General features: G+C 43.0%; 1 protein-coding gene across 6 annotated transcripts in view; it reads left to right on the top strand.

Moving 5' to 3' along the window:
* Positions 1-941: 941 nt before the first annotated feature.
* CGNL1 (cingulin like 1) overlaps positions 942-23,509 on the top strand; it is a 140,527-nt gene continuing 117,959 nt past the window's right edge. For 4 of the 6 annotated variants that reach the window (XM_074327685.1, XM_019732244.2, XM_019732243.2 and 1 more), the window contains exon 1: positions 942-1,172. The gene's annotated coding sequence lies outside the window, so the exon portion shown is untranslated. Of the gene's footprint in view, positions 1,173-4,062; positions 4,118-16,159; positions 16,180-23,509 lie in introns of those variants that run through there. The other 2 variants (XM_019732242.2, XM_074327683.1) reach the window with 2 other exon arrangements.

The raw sequence follows: 23,509 nt of genomic DNA, 5'->3' as shown, positions 1-23,509 counted from the left end.
AGGTATCCTGCTCCTCATTTCACAGAAGAAGAAAGGAAAATGTTTTTGGTCAAGTTCTAACAACGACTCAGCAGCAGCCCGCAGTTTCCCTTGGAATGGACCTAAACCAGATACATACCAAGAATCTGGCTTCTAATCCCAGCCTCTACTACCATCAGCCTCACTTCCTGTCTTCCTGACAGGCACAGACACTTACGTATTACCCTTAGACCAGGGGTGTCCAAATTTTTTTCAACGTTTTTCACCAAGGGCCATATGCGGTAAAATACACAAACAGCCGGGCCACTCACTAGAGGTGAAGTACGTATTACCTCACCTGGTTTATTTAAGTAAACTAAATATATTTTTGCAATTTGCTGTGGGCCAATTAATAATGGATTGCGGACCGCAGTTGGCTCGCCAGCCGCAGTTTTGACACTCCTGCCTTAGACTCTAAGTGATGACTATAATCTTATACCTCTCCACCAGTGCTTAGACATAGTAGGTGCTCAATAAATATTTGTAGATGTGATTGTGGTAGAAGTTATACCTTAAGTTTCTGACTAGTTGGGGAGAAAAATGCTGCGCTGAATGGTAAGGCCAAAACCGGGCTCAGAGGCTTTAGGAAAGGGAGGAGTTTCGGGGGTTGAAATAGGAAAGGCGTCCTGGAGACGGGGAATTTGGGGAATTTGGAAGGGCCGAGGCTTGGAGAAAAATACCCAATGATGGTGGGGGTGGGAGGACATTCCGATCTGGGGAAGGGTGAGGACAAAGCGGTGCAGGAGAGGAGTGTGAGGCCTGAGAAGGGGGGAAGAGGGGCTGGCGAGGGTCGGAGAGAGGGCGCGGGCCGGGTGAGCCGGAGAAGGGGTGGTGGATGGATGCCTGGGGAACCGTGTCCCAAGGGTCGGGGGCGGCGTGAGGGCATGTGGCAGCGAAGGGAGGGTCAGGCGAGTGGCAGAGGTGGGTGGGGCGGCCGGCCCGAGAGAGGGCGTCCGGGCGTGGGGCTATCCCAGTTTGGGCCGCAGGTCAGGAGGCCGCTCACGCGAGTGTCGCCCCGCTGCTCGGCCCCTGCCCCTCCTCCCCGGGGGCGTGGCCCTGGCTGGCCCGGCCTCCTGGCAGCGCCGCGGCCCCTGCACTCAGCTGGGCTCAGCTGGCTGCGGCGGGAGCAGGACCCATAGGCGGCTGCAGCGGCGGTAAGTGAGCCGAGTCCTTGAGCGGGGCCGGGTGTGTGCGGGGACCCGGGGGCCGAGATGTCGCCGAGGGCGCTCGGGCTCCGCCAGGTGCGCAGCGTTCATCTGGCGCGTCCGCCCTCTGGGCACCGTTCAGCGCCCGCCCGCCCGCCAGGCGCGCGGGTCCTCCGGCTGGAAGGTGCGCTCCTGGCGCCGGCCCGCCGCGTCCTACCGGGGAGACTTGAAGAACATATGGTGGGGGTTGCGGGGGCACTCGCCGCGGGGCGGCGGTGGGATGAGGATCTCCAGGTCTTCCCTTTGGTGAAAAGGGATTGGCTGCCTTCGCACACCAACTTTAACCCTCGGGCTCGAGTGACAGCTCGGACGGAGCCACGGTTCCTCCGGGACCCAAACGGAGCACCTCCGCCCTTGCCCTACGCAGTTTTACTTAATTTCCCAGCGTGCTTGTCCAGACCATCCCTTAAAAAGGGATGCCTCTTGTGGCTGCCTGCCTCACCCTGGCCTTCCTGGTTCAGGCAGGTCGTCCCCGAACGCCCCCGCCTCATTTATAGCACGTATCCTAGCTTTCCAAGGGACTTTTCCAAGTTGCATCACTGTTTGGCCTCTAGACAGGTGCTTGGCTGTCCTGTTGGAGTTAGTTACACAGGATTTTAAAAAAACTTTGTATATTTACTGTGTGTGTACCCCCTCATCCCTACACCCCAAGTAAGCAGCACCTTTCCAACGCTACTCACAACAAGCTGTTCAAACACGTTAGGAATTGTTCTGGGAGCATTGGTTCTGGAACTTGGTTGGACATTTAGAGAGTTTTAAAAAATACTAATGCCTAGGTCCCACCTATAGGGATCCTGATTCATGTGGGCTGGCGTGCAGCCTGGGCAATGGAATCTTAAAAAGCCAAGTGCTTCTAATGTGCCGCCGCATTTGAGAACCTTTTCTTTGGGGTTTGCTCCCATAGCCACTTTGTGAACTACTAGAGAAGATACAGAACTCATCTCAGGAACTCTGTAAAACTTTTTTCTTCAGAGTTGCTCACTGGAAACACAGCCCTGATGAGGCTGTCCTGAGTCTGCCTTCTGTAATCCACCTCTCCATCTGAAGAGCCTGGGGGTTGGTGCTTTCCAACCTGAGACTGCAGATGGTGCTTTTTTCTGCAGTTTTCTTTGTTTCTACCTCCGAGTTTACAGTAAATATTGCCTGGGCACTTTCTGCCAAGGAGGTGGGAATGCAGGAATTGAAGCCATGAAGTCCTTGCAAGAGTCAAGGTTATCCTACTCAGGGAAAACCAAGTGATAGTGTGACTTGTCCTATTATGAAAGGATTTCAGATTAAAAAGAGGAAAGATACTCTAGGACTCTATCAGTTTTTGGAGACCCTCTGCCACAGACAATAATTTTGCATAAGTGGGGAAGTTTCCTTCAAAAAAGCAAGCTAACAAGATTCTTAAGGTTTTGTGGTTGATATTGTGTTAATGCCTGTGCATTTGTGGAATAAGCTTATTCCTGATGTGTAATTAAGTCCAGCAGATGTAATACAGTGCATAGTTCTTGTTGATAGAATAATATGTGAGTTAGGGAATTAGTGCTCTACAGTAAGTAGCATAGCTCATCTGAGGTGAGACTTTAGCCACTTGTCAAATAATCTTAAAAATGATAGGGAAATAGGACTAAGGAAAACCTGCATATAGTATATATATATATATATATATATATATATATATATATACTGAATTTGATCGTATTTTATTAAGAAAGTGTGTTTTCAGTGCCTGTGTTATTATTGTGACAAGTTTTCTGGAATCTTGGTTAATTTACTGTTGTACCTAAGTACGATGTTTGTATTAGATTCCCATCTGAATGTTGCTACCTGGTCACAGACCTGTGGATTTGATTTTTCTTGGGTGCTGTTCCTCTATATTGCATTTTTATTAGTAGAAGGGTGACATACTTCCAAGAGAATACCCTCTAGCCATGGAGGTGTGTTTGTTCATTTTTAGCTCCTAACTTGAATCAAAAGAACACTCATTTAAAAAAATAAAAAATTGTGGCGTTTTGTCCTAGTTGGTTTTTCTCTTTTTTCCACCTTCCACTACTGTGCCCTGCTCCTATTGCTGTATTCAATTGCTGGAAGTAGGGCCACTGCAGGAACCATCTTAATTGTGTTGGCTTGAGAATGGAGGTTATGTGGGGTGCATGGTCTCAAGGGGAATCCTCAGCCTTTGGGGAACTAGACCATATGGAAAGTGTTTTCCTACTGTTGGTTTTTTTGTTTGTTTTGTTTTTTTCTGGACCAGGCTAACAAAATGAAGCCATATTATTGAATGGTTTGTTAATTTGCTAATCTTGTCTCCATTTTGGGGAAAATGTTCATTTTAGGATGCTATTGAACTCTTGGTGTCTGAAAAGTTGCGCTTGAACAGGGATGGTTACACTGTGAATATAATAGTACATTTGGAAAGAAAGAAATGGAAGGAAGGAAGAAAGAAAAAGTGTATGTACATATGGACATAAAAATATTTATTGGAACATTTCTCACTTCAGGGTAGCAGCTCTAATATTCTAACGTGATTAGAAGAAAGTAAGTGAAGAAAAATAAGAAGAGTTAGTGAGGGGTTTCTTCGTTTAGAGAAAGGGTGATCTTGATTTGTGTTAAGAATAGACTGTACGATTGGCTTCCTTTTTTTTTTCTTTTTTTTCCTTCAAGTAGGGACAGTTAATTTGCTTGTACCAATGGGGTAAGGGATTGTTAAAGAAATTTAATGACCTCTTTAATTCTCTTTCCCCCTGAAACCCATTTATTTAAGAGACGCTATTGACCTTTTTAAAAAACACAACTGATCTTGTGTTTTTCCTTTCTTTTCCTCCTCTTATCCAGGCACTAAAGGGCAGTGACATGGCTGAGAGGTTGGCATCACAGGAGAAACAAAGTTCAAGGGGAATTGGAATTGGGTAATTTTCCCTGAATGAGCAAGCGCTTACTTTATACTGTCATGTGACATTGCTGTTATCAAGAAACAAGTTATGACACAAAAACCCTGAAAAGGGAAAAGAAAGAAAAAAGGATTTGATGGGAATAACACCAAGGTTGACTGGCTTTCATGTAGGGGAAGCCTGTTGGAGTTTTCAGTCAAATGCCCCAGTTCCACCCCCCTTTAACTTCCTTCTTCATGCGCTATCCTCCGCCTGCCAAACCACTCTCCCTGGAAGAGTGCTTCATCTTAAATTCACACCAATGTTTCTGTTTTTCAATTTCTTTATTCACTCACTTAGTAAATTCTTAGAAAGCCCCCACTCCAGGCAAAGCTCTGTATTCCTCACTGGGCTCTTGGTTAACAGGATACAGTCCCTGACTTACGGAGCTTGCAGGTGGTAGAGATGTAAACCATGGGTTACAGTAAGTTGGGAATTCTCAGAATCATGATGAGCAGAGAGAACAGTGGAGGGAGCTGGGGCCCACCTGAGATAGCCTCACCTGGATAGATACCTCCTCAATTCGTTGGCACAAGGAAAGCTTTACTCCAGTTTAAAGTAGAATTCATTTTATTAGGTCCGTATACCATGTTTTAAATGACTGATTGCAGATCCTTTTCTGACAGAGGAGAGGAAAGGGTGTGTGCACAGATCATGCAGAGAAGTGGGGAGTGAAGAAAGAGGAGGCCGGATTCAGGTAGATACACATTGCTCCAGGAGTGTGTACTTACCCAAGTTGTGCAAGCGTATTACCTGAGGCTGGGAAGCCAATGGAGAATGTGGCTGGATCCACTTTTGGCATGTTGGTAACTGGCAAAATAAGCTTGGTAGTGGCTACTTCTGCAACTGAGCTGGGAGGAGAGTACAAAGCACCACGTTAAAGCAGCAGCAATTGCCATTGCCATGCTTTTAGAGCAGGTGGCTTGGTTTTATCTATGACTCCAGCCAGTGTGAGGACATTCAATTCTTTATCATACGGTTGTCACTTTAATTCAGGTTTCCTTGGACAGACTAAAAACTGGACTTCATACTCTTTTTCCCTGGGGATGGTGGTTGCTGACCCATAGGGCTAATAACCCCAGGGTTATGAGTAGTTACCATTTGTTTATTGACAGCCTTCCCAGTGCCAAGTAATGTGCTCAGCATTTGTCCTCCAATCTCTGAATCTATGTTCCTGAGAGGCAGGTGGCAGTGGCCTTAGTTTGATGAGGAAACTGAGGCCCAAAGAGGAGCTGGATCTTGTAGCAGCTCACAGGGCCCAGAAGAAGTGGCAGCGTTGAGGGTTGAGAGTGCTTGGGTCTGTCGGAATACAAAGCTAAGTTCTTCCCACTGCTGCTTGCTCCTCTTGAGCAGAGGTGATTAAGAATGTGCATTTTCTGTGCCTTGGTTTTTCAACATCACAGGCTCCTTAGGTCTAGATTGACTTACTGTTTTCCTCTACTAGATGATGTGTAATAGTCGACTGAAGATCACTGCAAGCTTGTCATCCCAAGGGAAATTTTTATGAAACCCTACTTTTCTTTTTTTAATGGAAGGGGTAGATTCAGCTTTTCAGAAAGGCTCTGAAGGCACCTCAAGTCCTAAGTTAGAGAGACATTATCTCCACATGTCTCCAAGCTCTGCTAACCTCTGAATTTCTGAAGATAATTGGTTGTTGGGTAAGTGATTAAAAACAAAATTCTCTGTTGAACATTGTGTAGCAAAACGAAGCTGTGCATGTTCCAATTCCTATTTATGTGGTGCTTGCGACAAAAACAAAACTGTGCCTGCATTGTAATTACCTCAAGCTTTAAAAATTACAGGTAGGAAGGGCTTAGAGGCAGAATGGAGCTATAATTAGTAAAGATGGGTTTAAGGCAGGGTTACTGAATGTGTGCTTGTTACTACAATAGGCTATAGCTCAATCATTCAACCCGAGAAGGATCAGCTCCCGTGAACATTTTCAGGGGACTCAGTGCAGGGTCGTCAGGAGTTAAGAGTGTTTGGAATTAGAGCACATGGCGTTTGTCATGAACCTTGACTATTTCTCCCAGCATAGGGTAGAGTTTATTCCCAGTCACCCAATCACAGGGATCTCTGCTTGCCTTCAGGCTGTTGCTTTGTAGTTTTTTCTTAGGTCTATAAAGGCCCTTTATTATTAATAATCTTTTAGTGTCGCTTATCTCTTTGCTAGAGGAGTGAGGCAAGATGACCAAGATTTTCTAGTTTTGGATCCAATAATTCTCTTGGTTTTCACTTCTGACTTCCCCTGGCTTTCTATCCTGGTATTTTATTGCATTTGAAATAGGCACTTGGTTTTCCCTGAAAATGTATAGTCCATTCAGGGAGTAGGACCTACTATGACCATGACCCCCCCCAGGGATCCTGGGATCCGGTGACGGCAATGGTGTTAGTCCCGTTTTCCAGGTGAGGATCTGGTAAGGTTCAGAGTCCATACTAAGTGGGAGTTTGGGGATTCCAGCTGAGTTTCAAACTCTAAATAGCTGCCCTCTTTTGATTTTATTATAAAGGAAAAAGAAATGGCCCAGTTTTCAAAGTTACGAAGAGGTTCTAATATATCCTATGAATTAATCTATATCTTTGATCTTCATTGTAGCTGTATTGATAGTTTTAAAAAAAATTTCACCATTTTTGCCTATGCGATTTTCATTCTCCTTATTAGAAACAGTGACTTTCTCAGAATTACACAGCAGCAGCTGAAAAGTTGATTAGCCTCTCTCTTGCCCTAATCAAATATCAAAAACCTGGAAAGTTTACTGAGAGTGGTGATTGCAGTGAAAGCTTTAGGAGCTGGAGAGGAACTGATAGAGAAAGAATGAAGGGAGAGATAAGAGACAGAATCGTTTGCAAAGGGACCATAGGGTGGAGTTTACCAAACTTAAGATTTCTTTTACTTGTTAGTTTCAGGTTTGGGGCTTAGGCACCTTTGTTCCCGATGTAGCCAGACCAGCTCAGCCCTAATTGTGCTGCTTTGGGCCACCTGTACGCTTTTCTCTCTCTCTCTCTCTCTCTCTCTCTCCCCCCCCTCTTTTCTTCTCTTTTTTTTTCTGAGGGGGTGTGGGTGTAGGGTGGGAGAGAGGGAGAGAGGAAGGAGGGGAGTGTAGGGGGGTGTTGGATTAGAGCCACTGGTTACCTGGTTCTTCACACTGGTCTGCTCAGGGCATGACCACCTGGCACTCCAGTTCTGGGTCCCTGCAATGAGTCCCGCTCAGCTGGGTGGGGTACAGAAGAGAGAAAGGGTTGCAAATGTTCTTAGAACACATACCTGCAGCCCTGTCTGAGAACTATTAACACAGCAACTCTGTGAGATAGGCACTATTTTAGAGGTGAGGGGAACAAGGCCATGAGAAAATGGGTAACTTGTCAGAGTTGTGCAGCTACCGAGTGGTAGGATCCAGGGTTCAAACTCGTCTCGTCCTGAGCTGTGCTATTAACAACCTAGATGGCCTCTCTAGACGCAGAGCGCTGGTGGCTGCACTGGCTCTTCATTTATTCCTCCAATTCACCTACTCATTCCTTTCTTCAACACATTATTGACTGCTTGTCTATGCCTTTGTCTCAGCAGTTAGAACACCATCAGTGCCCTTTGTCATAGGTCCGAACCCCCACCAACCTGTAAACCTATAAAGAGGATGGATTTCTCCACTGACCTTGTATCCCTGTGTCTAGCAGAAAATAAGTGCTCAATAAAGTTTTGTGGAAGGAGGGATGGAAGTCAGCCAGCCTTTTGAAACTTGACACCCTTGTATTTCCTCTATCTGTCTCTGGCAGCCACAGTGATTTCTAAACAGAAAAACAGACTAGTGCTAAGAAGGGTGAGAATGTGGGGGGAATGTTTCGCAAAAATAATCTGAGGGGGGTGGACTGATGACTCCATTGGTTAGCTCCAGACAACAGGGTTGTGGGTTTGATTCCCACGTGGGCCAGTGAGCTGTGCCCTCCGCAACTAGAATGAAGACGAGCTGCCACTGAGCTCCCGGGCGGCCGGATGGCTCAGTTAGTTGGAGCACTTGCTCTCAACCACAAGGTTGCGGGGTTGGACTCCCACAAGGGATGGTGGGCTGCGCCCCCTGCAACTAAGGTTGAAAGGACAACTACTTGACTTGCAGCAGATGGGTCTTGGGAAAAACACACTGTTCCCCAATAAAGTCCTGGAAATACACACTGTTCCCCAATAAAGTCCTGTTCCCCTTAAAAAAAAATAGAGCGAATTCTTGATAAAAGCATGTTTTTGAAAATGTATTTCAAGTTCTCATGGCCAGTGATCGTTTGTGTGTGTTTGTGCTCAAAGCGTTTATTACTGGAAGGGCATGCTTACCCCCAGCCTGCAGATTGTTTGGTGAGTAAAGGAGGCCTTTCAGGCTTCCTGGCATTGTTGGGACTGTTCTTGCCAGCAGAGCCAGCAGAGCATGATTTCTTTGCAGTTCACCAAACAACTGTAGGGTTCAAACCCACCATCCTTTTTCTTAGGGCAAGGCATGGTGTTCATTTAAATACATGAGCTGGTTAAAATACACATCACATAAAATTGACTAGTTTAACCAGTTTAAAGTGTACACTTCAGTGGCATTAAGTACATTCACAGCATTGTGCAACCATCACTACTATCTAATTCCAAAACTTTCTCATCACCCCAAGGAAATCCTGCACCCATTCACCAGTCACTGCACATTCCTCCTTCTCCCCAGGCTCTGGCAACCACTAGTCTACTTTGTGTCTCTGTGCAATTGACTGTTCTGATTATTTTATGTAAAATGGAATCATACAATATATGGTCTTTTGTGTCTGGCTTCTTTCACTTACTATAATGTGTTCCAGGTTCATCGATGTATTGTAGCAAGTATCAGCACTTTATTCCTTTTTACCTGGTGTCTTTGTAGAGTAACCCAAGCCCCACTTTCATCAGGCCTGTTCTCCCAGGTTGTCTTTCTTCATTTATTTTGGTCCTTTTTGGCCTGGCTTATTTTTTCTACTTTTCCCATCCACTGATTCTAATGACCCTTGAAATGAATATTGGAATGAAGCGCTCACGCTTATTAGGTATTCTGTTTCTGCTGAGGAATTAGCAGCGGGAGCCCATGCAGGGACCTTGAGCTGTGCTTCATTTCCCCAGGACAGCAGGGCAGGTTTTAAAAACAAGTGTCTGGAAAACACCCACCAGGCCCCTTTTATTCCTCCGTTTAAAAGCTTTGCACAATGAGAAGTGGCCCTCAATTAAATCGTTTAATAAAAACCTCCCTCTGTTTTAAAGCATTCTTGGGAAGTGTTTACATTGAACACCACTGCAGCCTTCTAAATGAGGAGCTGTGGAGTGAGTGATCCTTAACCTGTGACTTTAATAATATCCTTTGCTTTAGATTTCCAGGTGGAGGCCTGGGCCAGATTTGTAGCTTGTCATTGACCCAGACAATCTTGACTCTGTCCTCCCCCCCACCCCCCAGCCACCCCCAGTAGAAGATTCAGAGCGGCCCAAAGCCGCATAGACATGTAAAACTAGCTCTTTGGAGAGAGACTAGACTGAAAGGAGGAGAGGTGCTCCCCCCTAGCACCTCCTCCCCACCCCCCATTTTGACCTTAGTAAGCAGGCAGGGGGGCTTCAGTAAGAAGAGATTAAAGCATTTAGGAGAGCAGCTTGGGGCTTCTGAGATTCTGGGTCCTTCCGGCAGGCAAGGTCTGAGGTTACAGCCAGGATTTGGAGCTTTCTTGTGCTAAGGAGGCCATGGGCCCTGAGAGCTGAGGAGACTCTGCTTTTCGCTCTGATTCTGGAGAGGTGAGCGGGCCCCACCCAGAGGAAGCAGGATGTGGGCAGCTTTGTGGGGCTTATGGAAGGAAGTCCTTTCCAGGAAACTTGAGGATTTATCATAGAGGACTATCTAGGGAAAAGCTGTGCCTTAAAATAAAGGACGCTCTAGGATGGCCTTCCCTTTGTGCTGCTTTCCTGGGGATCCTCATTGTGTGGCCACGATGGGGGCGGGGAGGGGGGTGCAGGAAACGCAGCGTCACTGGCACAGGTTGGGATTTATAGAGAGGCTTCAGGGCCCAGTTACCAGGCCCAACTCCTGACTCCCTGAAAGGCCAGGTGGAGGCCAGGGCTCATCTTGTGTTTATATGAGTTAATATTGTCTAAAGTGCTCAGAACAGTATTTGCACAGGAAGGTGTATATGTGTGTGTTCTTATTATCCTGACACTTCACTTTTGTGAATTCCCAGCTAGAATTGTTAGAAATGCTTATCGGTTTCAGAGCTAATTCACCTCCATACCCAGCTGGCTTAGGGGAGGGTGCTATCACTGGACTCTTAAAAAAACATAACATGCAGATAGAGAAATCATGCTTGATGCATCTAGTAACGTTCTCTGAGGGAGAAAATAAATGTGGGGAGGAGCACACACCAGTGGATACAATTTATGTAGACTTACAAAAGACCTTTGAAAAGACTTCATGCCAAACGTTGTTACATGTACGAATCTCCTACAACTCTGTGGAGGTGAGCGTAAGAAGGAATATGGCTGAAACCCATCTTCTGAGTTGCCCTCAAAAGTTCTTACTGTCTTTTAAAAAATTGTCTTTTAAGTAAACAGTACATTTGTAGAAGGAAATAGATTTCACCATTAATAAGTTTAAGAATCAGATCACTTCCACACACAGATGCTGAATTTCATCCCTTCTGGGATTCGACCCAGGACGATAAGTGAATGAATAAAATGACTAGCAGCTTTGTCACCCCTCTCCCCCAGTAGGATTTAGGAAGCTTGGAGTTTTGTTAGACTAAAAAGACACATGCAGGAGTTAGTTGCCTTTGTATTTTTTATTCCGCTCTGCTCCGTATGGGCTTACCATTGTGCTTCATGAGTGCTCTGTACGTGTTTGAACAATGAATGAAGATCTTAAAATAAGCAGAATATTCTATTAACTGCATGTCTATTATGTGCCACGCAAACTTAACCGTTATATTTGCTCTTAGGATAATTGTATTCATTTTTGCTGCATAATATTGCTGGGTAACAAATAATCCCCGATCTCAGTGCCTCACAACCACAAACATTTATGTTCCTACTTGCTTGCCTGTTGGGTGGGTGTGGTTTGGTTGACCTAGGCTGGCCTTGGCTGGGCCAGGCTGCATTACAGGCGTCCGTTTGGCTTCAGTCTATTCCTCAGTTGCTTATTCTGGGGCCCAGGCTGAAGGGACAGCAATTACCTAGGACAGGCTCGTCTCGTGGCAGATCACAGTAGCATAAGAGGGCAAGTGGAAATGCATGATGCGTCTGAAGGCTTTGGCTCATAACTGCTATGTTGTCACTTCTGCAGACAATCCGTTGGCCAACTGAAATCACATGGCCAAGCCCAATATCAGTGGTTTGAGGATGTATGCTTGGGCCATTCTGGTGGGAAGTCCTGCAGAGTCATATAGCAAAAAGGTGGACATTTAACTCCATTATAGGGGAGTGAGGCACTGGGAATGCGCTTCAGTCCACCACAGTGGTAGAGAACGAATGGGAGGAAAGGGAAGTCTGGGCCAAACAGCCTTTTGGGACCTTGCTAAACCTAGAGATGCTGGGTGAAGAATCACATACATTTTGCTCAGGTGCCAGCCTAGACCTTGGCATGGTAGGACTATAAATTAGACTGGTACTCTCTGACTCTTGGCTGGCTGGACATTGCTGTGTGAATCCATTGTGATGGTGGTACTGGGGATTCCGTTCATCTGTGGGAGGAGCGGAGTGATGGGCTGGGTTTTCTTCTGGTCAGCAGTCATAACCTGACATGCCGCCCACTGTGGTGACAGGAGAGTGACAGACAGAAAGCAAAAAGGACAAAGAGGGTCAAAGTATCCAGAGAGGCCAGAGGCTTGGCTTTATCCTTTGCATGGTCACCTCTTAGCATAGGTCTGTGAGAACTCAGCCTAAGTCCCATCTCTAAGAGTCAGTGACAGGTTATCATCAAGGCCATCACATGCACTCTGTCCCCATCTTTAGAAGGAAACTGGGCCTTAGTTTCCGGAACCCTGCTTTTATATCTGAAGAAACAGGCCTCAGGAAGTTAGGTGACTTCTCTTCAGTCACTCACAAGTGGCACACCCAGACGAGCTCATCTAGTTGCCAGAGTAGGGCTGGTCCTTCTGTACCGCTAGGTCTCAGCTCTGGCAGAGCTGTGACTGCTATGTCCCGGCCCTGTGAGGATGCTGCCTTCTCTCCTGAAGGAGCCAGGTGAGCCTTGTGCCTCAGTGTGATGCCTTGGGAAGAGCAAAGTGAAATGTGGGCCAAGGGTAAGAAGCCTTGTGTTACCGTTTTGCAATGTGTCCTTTTTTTTAGTGAAGGGCTGCTAGACTCTCCAAGGAAGAAAAGGCTCTGGCTATTATGTGAAAATGTACTGAGACTAGATGGGGACAAAAACCCTGTGAAGCTGAGGGCGTGAGGAGATGGAGACTCTCATATGTGCTGTGGGTGGGATTATAAATCCAGTGGGCTTCTTTTTGGAGAGCAGTTTGGCAGTGGGGATATTTAACCTACAAGTAAACAAAACTCAGTTAAAAGTGCTTTAAATAGGAAGAACATTTATTATCGCATATAAACCTGAAGTCCAAATTTTGGGCAGTTTTGGGGGTTAATTATTGGAAGACCAGATGCATTTCTTCTTTCCTCTGTGCCAGGCTCAGTGTTTGACATTCCTCCTAAGCTTGTCTCCTCGTGGTTCTAATGTGGCTGCAGCTGCTCCAACCTGTATCCTCATTCACCGTGATGAGGGACTTTTCCAGTGGCAGGAAAAGAGGACAGCAGAGAAACTTTTGCTTGGCATACCGTGCAGAACTTTCATGTCCCTTTGGCAAAAATGACTCTGATGCTCACACCGAAACCAATGACTGCCATGGGGAAATAAGGTTTCTGTAGATTGCGTAGATCAGTCTTAGGCCTAGAGAAGGGCCCAGCCTTCCCTGAAGCCCATGGGCACTGGAGGGAGAGGATACAGCCCTGGAGCTTTGCTGGCCAGGGAGAAATGGGCCGTTGCTGTGGGTAGGTAACCACTGAGATTGGCCACAGCATCATCTGTCAAAATTAAGACTGCATGCTGTAACTCAGCCGTGCCCCAGTTAGGAATTGATCTCACCAATATAACTGCACAAGTGTGCTGGCACACACACAACCAGGTTCATTGCAGTGTTCTCATAGCAAAACACTGGAAATAACCTAACTATCTCTTAACCAGGGTCTGGTTGAGTAAATTAAGGTACAAGCATATTATGGAATTGGCAAATCTGTAAATACTGAAAAAGGAAAATTAAAAAAAAACAGACTATTACTTTTTTTTCAAAGCAAAGTGCAAATCAGTATATATTCTGAGACCTCATTTTTGCTTAAAACAAGTCTTAATTCTTGATTGCAAATATAAATTTCTGGACGACATCCCAAGAAATGTTGTTATTTCTGGGCTGTGGGGATTGGTGGTGTGGTTGGGAGCAACCTTTCCTTTTTTACTTCGTGCCCTTCTTGACTGTTTGAGTTTTATAAAAATCATGTATGTATTATCTTTATAACAAAAAAGAAAGTGATAAGTATGATATTTTCTTAGCGTGTGCAGAGGCTTAAGGAGAGGAAACTGGGGCCCTATGTGGGCATTGTGTGGGGGTGGGCGTGTCCTTTGGCTGTGTGTGGTCAATGTGAAGGGAGGTTGTGGAAGGAAAGACACCCCGGAGTGAAATGAGGCCATTTTTATCTTCTTTGGTACCTGGCGCAGTGTCTTACACATCGTAGAGTCAAATACACATTTGAAGAATGAATGAGTCAATCAAGACCCAAAGCAACTTGACGAAGTACCAAAACCCAACCAAGCAGTTCAACTCAGCAAGAAAGTAGATTCTGCTGGAAATTTATTTTGCAAATAAAATATGGCTGCCATTTCCTATATTTTCCTTGAGCTCCTAGAATCTAATTCATTCCTAAAAGTCAGTCTAGTATGCAGCTTTCTATTTATCATCCATCTCATACTGAAGGCTACTGTGCCACGTTCTGGATAATAAACCTGATCAAGGTTTTTACAACTAAGGGTAAGAGCAAAGATAGGAATTACCATCGTGCGTTAGCTGTGTTTATAGATGTGGCTTTAATGGAGAGCTAGTTAGAAGTCCTAAACTCTGTTACAAGGATAGAATGAGCAGTTACTTATTTATTTTTTCATCAAAATAAAGTTCTTTGATACCTGGACTAATCAGCAAATTCCTCTTAATTATGTCACTCTGGTAATAGGGAAAACCCACAGTGATCTGATTTCTGGCCAGTGTTGGTAGAAAAGTGAATGTACCTATTGGTGAAATGAAAGAATTATATGTGGTAGTCTTTTCGAGCATAATCCTCCTCCACATAGAAAAGCAAAGGCATATGGGTATTAAAAAGCCTTTTTATTAGAGAGGGTTGGGGAACGGGAAGCTCCCCTTATGTTGTGCTGATATTCTTCATAATTCCCTTGCTTGAGGGTTCTCTCTTTCTGAGTTGGATTCTTGTAAATCAAAGACAGAATGTTGTCACTGACATTTCCATTGAGTTGCTTTTAACGTTTATACCCTTGGGTTTTAGCATTTAGCCCTTGTGTAATGGCTACCGGATGCCCACTCTATTCAGAAATGATGATGTCGTTGAGCTATGGAAAGATCATTTCCTTTGGAACAAAATGAAAAGCTTTTTGTGCTCACAATTGGAGGAAAATGTAAAATTTCAGTAGGCCTCCTCCACTGCAGGTTGCAAAGAGACCATGTTTGAACATCATCCCCTTTGTGCCGTGGAGGGGTTCCAGCAGGTTTTTGAAATACAAAAAGCAAATACCTTTTCACTGTGTGTGTTTTTTAAACGAGTCCTTAGACATATTTGAAATAAGAGTGATATTTCACACATCTGTTGGGATCATTTTGGATCAACAGAACCTGGGATCACTGGTACATTATGTTCTAGAGTGATTTACTTGTGTGTGTGTGTGTGTGTGTGTGTGTGTGTGTGTGTGTGTGTGTGTGATAGAGAGAGAGAAGGCGAAGGAGGAGGGAGGGAGACTTTGTGTGTGTGCATGTGTATACCTATAAAACCAAATATTCATGCTCATTTGATATAATCTTAGTACATACCCTCCTCTAGTTTTTAGGCAGTCTGTCCTATATCTGTAAAACATATGATTAAATATTACAATTTTAGACAATTTTGCATGTACATCAGAAAATATAAAAATTAATGATAGTAATATTAATATAGCACTCAAAAGTGCTTGGCACTGTTTCAAGCACTTAATATCTATTAACTCATATAGTCCTTATAATAACCCTATTATTATCCCAATTTACAGTTGAGGAAACTGAGGCACAGAGATTAAATAACTTGCCCAAGGTGATACAGCTAGTAAGTGGTGGGTCTAGGTTCAAGTCCAGGCAGTCTGTCTTTCCTGAGTTGAAAGAAAAATTTAATTTAGTCGAAGCAAAATTCATGAGACATGACTCATTTCTAAACCTACAAGTTAATCTTGTAAATTGGAGGTGATTCTATCAGTGTTTATAGTCTGTCGTTTCATTAAAATAATCTTATATAATATGAATCCCTTGCTTCATGATCAATGTTTTAAGTTACTTTACGTAGCAAGCTTATACTTTAAAAGTTCCTTTAGTTGTAGATCCGAAATACATTAAAGGATGGTAAATTTAGCTAGTCAAAATGAAAAACTTTTTAACAGAGAGTTTCTTGTCTCCTCTCTTTTCTTAGGGAAGAAAGATGAGCTCTTTCAGTTCCCAAATGACTCCTCAATTTAAAATGAATCATTCCACCAGAATAAAATATTCTTTCTCCTGCAGAAATGCAGCTACTGCTTTCAGAAGCTAAAGTCATTTTTCTCTTCAATAGTCTGTGATTAATCCCGATGCGTGACTCCTGCCAGTTTCCTTTCTTTGAGACCACAGCAGCAATAAAAGAAGTGATTTAACCTCTCCTTGAAATAAATGCCAAGGTTGGTGTTCTACACAGATGACTTCTGAATGCCCAGGTCACAGCCTTTGCTTCTGGCTTTGAGTGATAGGTAAGAACAGGAACTGGGAGAGATGATATTGCAAAGTGATTAAGAACTGAAAGCTTCGGGCAGTGCCTGGCACCTACAGAAGACCTCAGGAGATGTCTGCCCCTGCTACTGTTCTGTATTGTGCATTTGCCTGTCACTGGGCACTGTATTAAACACTACATGCATTGCTTAATTTAATTCTCATCACATTCCCACCAACTAGGTGATGTTTTTGTTTTTATTCCCATTTACAGAGGTAGAAATGGAAGCTTAGCGATGTTAAAAAATTTGCCCAAAGCCATACAGCTAGTAAGTAATTAGAGCTGTGGTTCAAACCCAGTTTGTGTTTTGCTTTAAGTAGAAAAGTTCAGGGGGTGGCTGGATGGCTCAGTTGGTTAGAGCACGAGCTCTGAACAACAGGGTTGCTGGTTTGATTCCCACCTGGGCCAGTGAGCTGTGCCCTCCACAACTAGATTGAAGACAGTGAGCTGCCGCTGAGCTGCCGGAGGGGCGGCCGGATGGTTCAGTTGGTTAGAGCGCGAGCTCTCAACAACAAAGTTGCAGGTTCAATTCCCTTATGGGATGGTGGGCTGTGCCCCCTGCGACTAAAGATTGAAAACGGCGACTGGACTTGGAGCTGAGCTGTGCCCTCCAGAACTAGATTAATGACTTGGACCTGATGGGCCCTGGAGAAACACACTGTTCCCCAATATTCTCCAATAAAAAAAATAAAAATAAAAGAAACGTGCAAAAATCATAAGTGTACAGAATCCTCCAGAAGTTGTCTTGTTCTTTCTCCCAGTCATGTTCCTCAGCAAGGATAACCCCCATCCTATTTCTATCACCATAGGCAAATTTTGACTGTTTTTGAACTTCAGAAAAATGGAATAATTTATATAATATATACTCTTTTGTGTTTGACCTTTTTTCATTCAACGTTATGTCTGAAATTCATCCATGGATTTGCATGAAATAGTAACTTGTTCTTTCCCATTATTAACTATATTGCTACATTTCTCATTGAATTTTTGATCATATGAATATACCTCAATAATTGATTTATCTACTGTTGCTGGGCTTTCAGGTTGTCTGTAGTTCTTGACTGTTATTAATAGTGTTACTTTCTCATACACGAGTTTGTATGTGGGTTCTTTGGGTATATATCTAGGAGCGGAATTGCTGGGTCTTCATATATGTGGAGCTGTGGTCAGTCCTGTGAAACAGTTTCCCAAAGTGGTTGTACGAGTTGATACTCTCACCTAGCAGTGTGTGAATTTCAGTGGCTCCAGTGTCAACACTTGGTGTGTCATCATCATTTTAGTCACTGGTGAGTGTGTAGTGGAACTGTGTTGTATCAAACTCGGTGACTTAATAGATACTTATCGTAAAATATTTGGAAAATACAGGAAAGTATAAGATGAAAATTAAAAACTATTTTCAGTTCTAGGATCACGATATATAGTCACATGCTGCATAATAATGTTTCGGGTCAATGTCGGACCTCATATACAATGATGGTGCTGTAAGATTATCATGGAGCTGAAAAATTCCTATCGCTTAGTGAAATCGTAGCCATGATAATATTGTAGCACAATGCATTACTCACGTGTTTTTGATAATACTGCTGTAAACAAACCTATACTGCTAGTCGTATAAAAGTATAGCACATATAATTATGTACAGTACATAAATAATACTTGATAATGATAATAACTGACTGTTACTGGTTTATATATAGTATATTTACTATACTATACTTTTGATCATTATTTTAAACTGTACTCTTTCTACTTATTAAAAAAAATGTTTGCTGTAAAACAGTATGCTGTGTTATGCCGGCAGCAGCTTCATACCTCTTGTGTTTACTGCATTTCTTGATTGCATCATTTCTCTTGTGCTTGATTTAATCTTACGTTGTTTTGTACAGTAACATGCTGTATAGTCTTGTAGCCTAGGAGCAATAGACTATACCATGTAGCCTAGGTGTGTAGCATCTAGGTTTGTGTGTTGTTCACAATTGATGAATCCTCTACCGATGCATTTCTCAGAAGGTATGCCCATTGTTAAGTGGTGCATGACTGTACAACTGTTAATATTTGGGTGTATTTCCTCTTTTCCCACAGCATATATGTATGTGTTTGTATGCTACATACAAATTGGAGTTGTTTTGTGCAAGAAAGATACTGTTAAAGGGGGTATTTTGGATGCCTATGTAATGACATAGGAAAGTAATGAATGGAATGCCCAGGAATAGTCTTAGGATGTTATAAGTGTGCATTGTATTGTCATTTTCCTGTTATATTTGGAGGAAGGAGGAAAGGGGAAAGGAAGCCAGTATTTATTGTGCACCCGGCATGCCCAGGCACTGTGGTACTGGGAAGTGCTGTCCCCTTGCAGAGTAGACTTGAGTGCAGTGTGAAAGTGTAACCGCATGGCAGCCATATAATGTACAGCATGTTTGAAAAATAAGTCTATTTCACTCCTAGTAACTGAGCATGCTGGGAAACTGGGCTCACATCAGAGTGTAAATTGAGTTTAATTAAACTACTAGGTTGTTTGCCTAGTTTTAAAGGTACACAGACCTCTATTGTTTTAACTCAAACATTAACACACAGGAAACAACACTTTGAATGGAGAATACTTCATTATTTGGTGTATAGTCTTCATATTTTAAGCAATTGTCCTGTTTCCTTCAAATGTATTCAATCTGACTGCTGTTCAACATTGAATCTAATCTCAAAATCATAATTATTATCTATATTTGAATAATTTGCATTATTGGCTGAAATTTTCATGACAATCAGTAGAGATCTTGGTTTTCTCTTAAGAGCAGAAGGTCTGGAATCTTTTCTAGTAAGGATTACTGAACTAGGATAAAGTTCTCTCTTGTGAGGTTAAGTTAATTTTGGTGTGTATGGGAATTACTTTTTAGAATAATGAATCTTTAATCTAATGGCTTTTAAAAATAAAAACCAGAATTCATAAAACTTTATTCAGTAAATATAAACTAAGTAAAAATAAGAGCTTAATTATGTAGCATGTTGGGCAATTAAGTATTTCATATTAGTTCATTTTCGTGATTTCCAAAGTTTATTTAGCTTTTAAATTGAAATTTCAATAGGGACACATTTCCTAGACAATGAATAAAATTGCCATTTTTATTCTTATTGATCTCATTTATTGTGTGGAAATATCTTTTTTTTTTGAAGTTTATTGGGGTGACACTTGTTAGTAAAGTTACATAGGTTTCAAGTGTACAGTTCTGTAATACATCATCTATATATCATGTAGATGAGGGTAAAAGGGATCAAATAGATGGTGATGGAAGGAGAACTGACTCTGGGTTGTGAAATATCTGTCTTTAGAGACTCTAAGTGCATAAGTCTTCTTGTTCCTACACAAAATAGTTGTGGAAGTTGCTGTGCTTCTGATTCTCATGATGGCTTCTCTTCTGATTCTCTTCGTCCGCTTCTGTAACTGATACCTTGTTTGCTTCCACAACAGCTCACACTTCTGTGTTATTGCTTCTACTTGGCTTTCGGTTAGGGATTGTAATTTCCAACTGTGCAGAGTAGTGTGTAAGAAGAAAAGGAAGAAGGAAGCTGATGTCGAATTGTGTTTTGTGTTGGGCGCTGGGTTTGAGACTGCCTGTTGCCTAAAAAGGAAGCTGTGGGCTTCCCAGCATCCCTGTTTTACATGCTCAGTGGCCATTTCGTCTTCCATTTATTTTTTTCTTTCTTGTTATAATAACAACAATTTGTTCGTAATCATAATTGAAGCACTACAGAAATGTGTAACTTAAATTGAAAGCACCCTATTTGATCACTTCTGGTCATAACTACTCTTTAAGAATTTGGTAAATATTTCTTTAGATTTTTATGTAACTTTATGTATATAAGTAACTTTATAGAAATGAGGCTACTTTGTAACTACATACATTATTGTGATACTTTTAAAAACAGTGTATCTGATACTTTCCATGGCTGTGCATATAAATCTTATTATTTTTAATAGCTTCCTGGTATTCCATCATGTGGACATATCATAAGTTAGCTAACCTCCTATTAATGGACGTTTAAGTTATTATAAATACCTTGTATATAAGTATTTATGCACTTAGAAGTATGTTTCTATAATTCTTCTGTTTAGGGTTAATTACTAGAATTAAAATTGCTGGATTAGATGGTATGTACATTTAAGATTGGATATTTATTGTCTGCCATAAATGTACCAATTTCACTTTTGTTCCCCCACCCTTATCAAAGGCCATTTCTCCATGTGTCCTGGTGTTTTCAAAGCACAAATTGATAGTGAGAAGTGTCAGATAAGGCATTTTTGTGTTTCAGTTTTTAGTCAAAAGAGAGACATTTATTGCCTGGGTGTAAGAGGCAAGAAAGAGGTGACATGGATTCATCTTTATCAAGAAGAGAGACATAAAGGGCCCACAGAAAGAGGGGGAATGGATAGAAGAAAGAAGACACCAAGGGAAATGCTCGTCTTCCACCAGAAGCAATCCTTCTTGTGTCCTCTGGTCTCAGCATGAGGAAAGTTCTGGCCTGACCCAAGGATCTTCCTTAAATCTGTCTCCCTTCTCATCATTTCAGGATAACCTAAAATGCATAACCCTTAGGGAACTGGAACACATCCTAAGGAAGACATCAATCACTTCCTAATTTTTAGCAATAGAAACTAACTCTGGTACATTTAAATGGAGAGAATATACTATGAGGATATTGTAAGGCTCGCAGAATTTCTGGGAAGGTGGGAACCAGGCTGTGGAAATGGGCAGGGACGGAGGGAAGCCAGGTAGGTAGGACCCCAGCCTGGTCCTGCCACAGGCATGCTCTGGTTAGGGCATGCCACCAAGGGCCAGGCTGCACTGGGGACTCAGACCCACTCCCTAGCTCCTGGACAGCAGAGGTGCGAATTGGGCCTTTTCATTCCTACCAGTTGATGGTGGACCCTGCCTTACTTCGAGATGCCTGTGTATGGTGGGGAATTTCCTAACACAGGAAGGGACACAGGAAGGGATTGCATTCAGGTGCTGACTGAAATATGGGTCATCTCCAGTCTTCCTCCCTAGGATCTGTGAGCTCTCAGGAAAGGGGGATATGGCTTTAGACTTGTGCACCTACATATTCATTTTATTTTATTTATTTTTCAATTTTATGTCTGTTTTAAACTTTAAAAATTTTTTTTAAAGTTTTTTTTTTAAATTGGGGAATATTGGGGAACAGTGTGTTTCTCGAGGGCCTATCAGCTCCAAATCGTTGTTCTTCAATCTAGTTGTGGAGGGTGCAGCTCAGCTCCAAGTCCAGTTGCCGTTTTCAATCTCTAGTTGCAGGAGGCACAGCCCACCATCCCATGCGGGACTTAAACCCACAACCTTGTTGTTGAGAGCTCGCACTCTAACCAACTGAGCCATCTGGCCACCCCTCCGGCAGCTCAGTGGCAGTTCTCTGTCTTCAATCTAGTTGTGAAGGGCGCAGCTCACTGGCCCATGTGGGAATCAAACCGGCAACCCTGTTGTTCAGAGCTCACCCTCTAACCAACTGAGCCATCCGGCCGCCCTACATATTAATTTTAAAATACTCTGCAAGGTCCCCACTGTTGGTGACATTGCAGCACCAAGAAGCACACTTTTCTGAAGGTGTTGTGTCTAACTGCTGGGGTTGGGATTCCACAAATAATTGGTCATAGCACGTGTTCTGGTGGCTAGCTAAGTATAATTTAGGAGATTGGATCTAGCCTGGAAGCTAAGACCCTTTGGCAGGAAGACCTGGGTAGGATGGTTGGATGGTCTGATTATTTGTGTTCGAGAACCTGGAAGCCTAAATCCAAATTCCTCAGAGGTGATTTCAGGAAAGAGAGGCCTGGAGTATGACACTTAGGTTCTAGTCCTAATTCTGCCGAACAACTCATAGGGACCCTGCACAAGTCACATGACTGTTTTAAATTGTTTCCTCATGTTTGAAATGAGAGTTTGGATGAAGTCACTGTTTTTGAACCAGATCACTCATCAGAAGAATTACCTAGGTTGCTTTTTTGTGTGTGTGCAGAATTTTAGGCCTCACCTCCAAACCATCTGCAGAGGGTGCCAGAAAATGTATACACATTTTAAGAAAGGAAAAAATTGTATTAAAATTATAATACTCAACATATACCAATAACAAAACATGAATACAAGTCATGTGTATACATTGTTTTGGCACCCTGGTATTAGAATTTCCAAAAGTGGGTGTCAGAGATTTGCATTTTGAAAAAGCTTCCAGGTGATTCTGATGGAGCCACAGTTCTAGGATGCCTAAGAAATTTCCTTGCTGGCTTTAACGTTTCATGAAATATGTTCAATTGAAAGGTGGATGGTTCTTGAACACGGTGTTATAACTTTTTTAAAACAACGTCCACTTAAGTGTTTCGTTGTCCCTGAAGAAAAATGTCATTTGAGACTTCATCCCTCAATACTTTTTCATTTTTCTCCTACCAACTCTTCTGAACTTAGGCAGAGCTCGAAATTGGCTCATCCTCATATTCTCCTTTTATGCATTCCGTTGCAAAGACTGCTAATTTCATATCTTCATGTCTTGTTCCTCAGTAACCAAAAGCCTGGTTTTTTTTGAGGGTGTAGCAATGTACCAAGATAAAAGACTATTTCTCAGCCTCTCTTTCACCGGGATATGGGCCAGTGACTTAAGCTCTAGTAAATGAAAGGTGAGTGTTCTGTGTGGCCTTATGGGAAGGTTCCAAGGGCTGACTTGTATGAACAATGCACCCCTTTGCTTTTTCTCTGTCTTCCCTACCTACTGCTTGGAACATGAACACAATGGCTGAAATCCAGCAGCCATCTTGGGTCATGAGGTCACTGTGAAGACGGAAGCCATGCTTTAAGTAAGTGGAGCACAAAGGAGGAGCCTGGATCCCTGATGTCCATGGAGCTGTGATAACAGCCCTGGACTGCTTACCTCCACACTCCTTTCTTATTGTTTAAGCCAAAGTGATTTCGGGGTTTCTAACAGATGCTGCTGAAGTGAACCTAACTGATACCCCTGCTGTGTGGAGGCTTCACAGTGTGGCCTCCACACCATCTTGAAGTTGACGTGCGTATAGTAGGTGCTTGGTAAGTGTTTGACAAGTTAAATGCCCCAGTGGCATTGAAGTGGGGAGTTTAAAGGCTCCAGCTGCTCTGACCTCTGCTCTTCCTGCCTTAGATTAAATAACTTGTAGGGACCTTTTGTTTTTCCTATCCCAACCGCCAGGAAGATATTTCCCAGACCTCTCTGCTGGACTTTAGGGTTATAGGCTCAAATATTTTGACAAGGCATTGGGCAGTAGGCTTCTGAGATTCCAGCTG

This window comes from Rhinolophus sinicus, linkage group LG03 (genome assembly GCF_036562045.2).
Source record: "Rhinolophus sinicus isolate RSC01 linkage group LG03, ASM3656204v1, whole genome shotgun sequence".
Lineage (NCBI taxonomy): Eukaryota > Metazoa > Chordata > Mammalia > Chiroptera > Rhinolophidae > Rhinolophus > Rhinolophus sinicus.
This window is presented reverse-complemented; position numbering and strand designations above follow the sequence as displayed.